This window comes from Acartia tonsa, chromosome 1 (assembly GCF_053477335.1).
Source record: "Acartia tonsa isolate MP-2025a chromosome 1, ASM5347733v1, whole genome shotgun sequence".
Taxonomy (NCBI): domain Eukaryota; kingdom Metazoa; phylum Arthropoda; class Copepoda; order Calanoida; family Acartiidae; genus Acartia; species Acartia tonsa.
In genome coordinates, this window is record NC_137260.1 from 16,459,053 (window position 1) to 16,465,052 (window position 6,000).

The following is a 6,000-nucleotide window of genomic DNA, read 5'->3' on the forward strand; positions in this document are numbered from 1 at the left end:
AGAACCGGTTCTAATACAGCGGATATTAATCGGTTTCGAAGCCACACTGTTACTTTTACAAAAAAAATGCCGTTTGAGCACTGAAAACTCCCACCCCTTTTTTTTAAAGTTGAATATAGAGGGGGGTATTTTTTATTATTATACCCAAAAACGTAACCAAGACCAAAATATTTGCTAATCTAAACATCCAACTCAACCTAATGATCTTTAATTAGATCGTGGTATTAGAAACATCCATCGGACAACCAACAATTGTATTTTTGTCTGCTATTTCTAAGTATGGTATTATTTACTAATAGCTAAAGGCCAAGAAATTCCCACCTCTCGAACAAATGTTGCCACTCTTCAGACATAACAGCAGTGGAGCAGCCTGGCTGCCTCTATTTGCAAATCCTAAAGAAATACACACACACCCTGGCAAAACCCTGTGCACGCCACTGTTAATACACATAAAAGCATAATAATACTTACAAGTTATGATACATAATGTAACAAACCACTCATACAAACTAAACTAATGCAAATTTACTAAAAACTTTTTTTGCATTTGCAATAACAAGCTTCCGCCTCTTGATTCTGTCAAAAAATTGGGCTAATTTGCTATAATTTACATACACAAACACACACATAGATACATTAAAGCTATTTTAGCCATTCACAGTTGCATTGTCCATATAAATAACATAACAGAAATAGAGGAACAATTTTAAAAATCTAGATTTTATCCCAAAAATGGGCTATTTTGCAATAATTTACATACACAACACAAAAACACACATAGATACATTAAAGTTATTTTAGTTGCTTGTCCCTATAAACGACATACAGGAATTAGAGGAATATACTGTATATAAAAGATTCTGTCAAAATATTGGGCTAAAACGCTACAATTTATATACACATATATACATTAAAGCTATTTTAGCCATTCACAGTTTCATAGTCCATATAATTGACATAACAGAAATAGAGAAAAATATGTTATCCAAAAAAATTGGCTCATTTGTTATAATTATATTAAACAAACTAAAGATTTATAATATGCTGTTTGCAGTTGTACTTCCAAATGATCAACATTACAGAAACAGAGACACAATTATGGAAGGTATGGTAATATCAAGCAAAGATTTTTCACCCATTTACGTGTCCATTGTCCATTGTTTCTATATTCTTGTAACTTTACTGTGATAAATGGTAAACATTACATTATATTACAGTTACTGTACTATCTCTCTAATTTTGTTACTTTATCTTGGTAACTGTGTTGATGTCATATAACATTACATAATATTACAGTAACTACAGTATACTATCCCTCTATTCTTGTAACTTAATTGAGATATCCTTCTTGACATTATTTTAAACACACTATTTCTTACAGTAACTGCATTCTCTCTCTATTCTTGTAACTCTATTGTGGTAACTATTTTGATTTCATATAACATTGCATTATATTAAAGTAATTATACTATCCCTCTATTCTTGTAGCTTTATTGTGGTAACTGTTCTGACATCAAATAATATAATTTCATATTATTAGTAACTCAATTGTCCCTCTATTCTTGTAACTTTATCGTGGTAACTGTTTTGACGTCATATGACATTGCATTATATTAAAGTAACTATACTATCCTATTATTCTTGTGACATTATTATGGTAGCTGTTCTGACATCAAATAATATAATTTCATATTTTAGTAACTCAATTGTCCCTTCATGCTTGTAACTTTATTGTTGTAACTGTTTTGACGACATTACATTATATTACAGTAACTATACTATCCCTCTATTCTTGTAACTTTATTGTTAACTGTTTTGACGTCACGTAATGCAACTTTTTAAAGGGTTGTCCGTCTTGCAAGTCCAGGGGCGGATAGGGGTGTCATTCCAATGTAGCTAAAACTAAAATGCAAATTTAATCGTTGATTCATATCGTTTTCATACTGACATATAAACCACATTTTGTTGATTTGGAAATAAGGGATGGGTAGTTTTTTTTTGTTTTTTCTTGTTTATTACTTTAATGTCATGTTAGGTTATACTGGGTTGACACGCAGGCATGGGCTCGCAAGGTTAGGGCCAACTACATGGGTTAGGCATAGGGAAAATACTACCAACCCTAATGCTCACTTGAAAGAACATTGAGTAGGGTTTAAGTGCTCGACAGGCACATTGAGGGAAAACACATATATATTTAAACGTCCTGACCAACTAATTTATACCTTGTAACGCCATCATGATAAATATTAAAGTTGGGCCAGGTTCGGGGTTAAGAGGTGCCCCTAAGGAAAAATAATTTAAAGTTAGCCTCTGTAGTGTTTGACAAGTGAATGTCGCTTAAATTTTTGTTATACATGATGTTTATGTACATTTAAATTTTAAAATTAGGCTTTTTCATAAACACGGGTGACTTAAATGCTTTGAATGCTATTTAAAAAGACAGACTTCCTAAATACCGAAAATATACGCAAGTTTAAAAAGTACAAGTAAAATATTAACCACCTATATTATGATTCTAAAAGTTGAATTTATAAGGTTTTAATAAAACTTTTTGTTCATTTCAGAAAATCAACATCTCCGAGAATATTTGAAAAACCTAATCGTACAAAAAATCTACTGTACAAAATCGGGCCCAAAGTGAACCTACATCCTTTAAGCAAAGTTTAGCTGAGAAAGAGAACAATTTAATTTGCGAGAACATAAAGCAGAAAAAGTATTGCAGCCGCCAAAGTAAAACGCGGCTAAGGTTTGGCGGTTAAAGAAATGGCGATAAATGTTGAGAAAGAAGACATTAAAATATAAATTGTACTGGTCCCCACAGTTTTATGACTATATTATATTGAATCTTGAATGGGTTGTACAAACTATTAGTATCCATTTTTTTTCCACGAATAAAATAGCATGAAACCATCAGGATACACAAAATTATCCTAATACACAAAGAGCAAAAACAATTTGTAAAACTGTTTTAGAGATTTTGTGTTTTTGTGAATGATTTTTGGCGACGGCTAACAATATCTATTAAGCAGAAAAGGAAAATGTATGTAAAACATAGATTTAAATTAGATAAGTAGACATTTAAAGGGTAGAGAAAGGGAGTAATTGCAATTTTTAAGGCATATATGTTCAAAATATACATTTTAATATGTTTGTGTGAAACCATCAAAAAAGTTGTATTTTTACCAATGCTCAGTCCCTTGCAGTTGGCCCTAAACCTGCGGGGAGACCCAGCACCCAATATAAGCAATCCTAACCTGACCTAAAGTTATATACAAACAAACAAAAAACTGAAGGGGTTATTTTTGTTTATTAACAATAAGAAGAATAACGGAAAGTGAGGGAAGTGGAAAGGAGAATTGAGGAGAGGGGTTAGAAGAAATTTAGGAAATTCTAGTAGTGAGGTAAGTAAGGAAACCACCCCAGCGTTACAGACAGATACACAGAAGGACATACAGACACAAACACTTAAAGAATAATTTTGTTTTGTTTTTTGTTACATTTTAAGTCAACCTCTGTACTAAATTCATTGTTATATAAACATAGATAATAGATATGCAGAATGTTAACTGCTAATTCTAATGCATTTCAACTTTTCAAGAAATGTTAAACAAATTCATTTTTTTGTTGTTAACTTTTTAAACTTTCAGTTGTCATTCATTAAAGAAGTAATCCAGAAAGGGTGACAGAAGATCTGGATCTCAGATATTATGGATCTTTTTAAACCTGTTTATCCCTCCCCTATTTGCATTGTACATGAACCAGAAATTTCTGGATACACCCCTTCAAAGCTCTTTCAATATGTTGCTACAGTTCAACAAATTTAAATTGTAAATTGCCGTTACTAATTTATTGTTAATTACTAGCTTATATAACTATTAATTATGTAACAACGTACAGCCAGAAGTAAATAAAAACAAAAAACTATACTACTTTATATAAAAGGATAAGGATAATAGCAATTTTCGATTAGTATTATAGATAGCTTCTCTAAGCCCTGGCCTAACAAAACTGGTAGATACTAATTTTATGATTTTTATTATAAAATTTGCGAAAATTGTCTATAATACGATGCTATGCATGATTTTTCAGTATTGTTGAGAACTGGTTCCAATCCAGGGGATCTTAATCGGTTCTGAAGCCATACTGGAAATTTTTAGTAGGATAAAAGTAATGCTTGAAAATTGTTTTATTAGCTATTATTATAAAAAAGATTTCATTTTTATAAAAACGTAATTTGCGTCATCTTCGCGTAATTTCTATTTTCAGATATTTTGGAGAAGCTATCCCAGAAAGAAAGAGGACCTTAGACTGCAACTCACACTGGTGCCAAAATTTTTATGAACACGTTCTTTCATTTGTTCAACGTTAATTGAAAACCGAAAGGGACTTTATTAAATCTTGATTTGTTGGTTTAAACAACTAGCAGTATCCAAACTTTTCAAATAACAATTTTATCTACAGATGAAGCTAAAAAGATTTACATACATAATACTTCGCTATGAACATTTATGTCTTTACCATTAAGATCCCTTTTAGATCAATTGTTACCTAAGTATGTAAAGATATTTAAAATTTGAAATATAAGGCCTAAAAATACTGACAGACAAACTATTCATAGAGAGGTTCTTCTTTCTAATACAGAAATAGACTTTTACATCATGCGTTGACCAAAAATACTGAAAGGGAGGGGTCAGAAAAATAGTAAGAAAAACACCCCCCCCCCCCTCCTCCTCCTAGACTTATATTAAACATTACAACAACCATAAGAAGCGAAGCACAAAAAATTCAAGGGAATGGCTAAACATACAAAAAAGACTAATCCTAGACCCATGTAAAGCTTCTCTAAAACGAAGAATTTTATTAAACTTACAATTAATTTATTAACGAAATAGATTTAAAGTATACAGAAGCTTTGCTCTAATACTGTGTGTTAGTTTATTATATGGTAAAGTGTATACAAACAATGAGCTTGCTTTATTTTCAATTTGGGTAAACATAAATAACAAGGACAGTGTTGTTCAACAGTTGTTCAGCCGATTGCCTAAAAAATAAACAGCGTATAGTGTCCTATAAAAAAAGATATCATACAATACAAATGACCAATGATCGGCCAGTTTACAATTTACTATTGGTCAATTACAATGTATACTGGCCTAACATTGGTCATTTGTATTGTATGACGTCATTTTTATTAGACACTATACGCTGTTTCCTGATCTCACTAACCTCTGAACCTATACAGCTCTCTTTATAAATAGGTTACGGGATGGTTTTTAACTATTTCGGGGGAAGATTAAAATCTCCTCCCCCCTTTTTTCCTCTTCTCCTCTATAACTTTTTATTGTGAAATGGTGAGAGGGGGGGGGGAGGGGATAAACCACCATTGGATTTAAGAAGGATATTTTTTCTTATAGTATATACCTCTATTTTATTTACAATTACCGTTGCAACCTCTAACTATCTCTAATATAATCATGAAGTCAAGTGTCTTGGTCAAATAAATAATCTACTTAGGTGTTGTCAAAACTTTGAAAATAATTGTTTTTGTTTATCTACTGCATATTTAGTTTACACATATGCAGGATAAGATAATGGATATATTGTTACTTGGATGTTACACCAGATTTTCATGTTCTTTAAATAAAGTGAAACTCACAGCGGGCTACCTCATTCACTCCCTTTACCTCATCCCCTCCCCTACTATTGAAACGAGCTGACAAATATTTTAGTTCTATGTGGGCAACCTAAATTGAAGACAATTTTTCCCCTGTCAAAATATCCACGTATATAAATTCTACAGTGTGTTTTTTTTATGAGCACTTTTTTGAAAGCAATTTTACCCCACTTATAGTTATCAGAATTTAATGATTAATGGCTTATTTTCTTCGTTTTTTAAGGGAAATTATGAAACAACAAAAAAAATTACAGTTTTTGTTGAAAAAGTACAGTAAAGTTGAAAATTAAAAACTTAGATGTCAACATCTAAAAATGGTTTTAGCG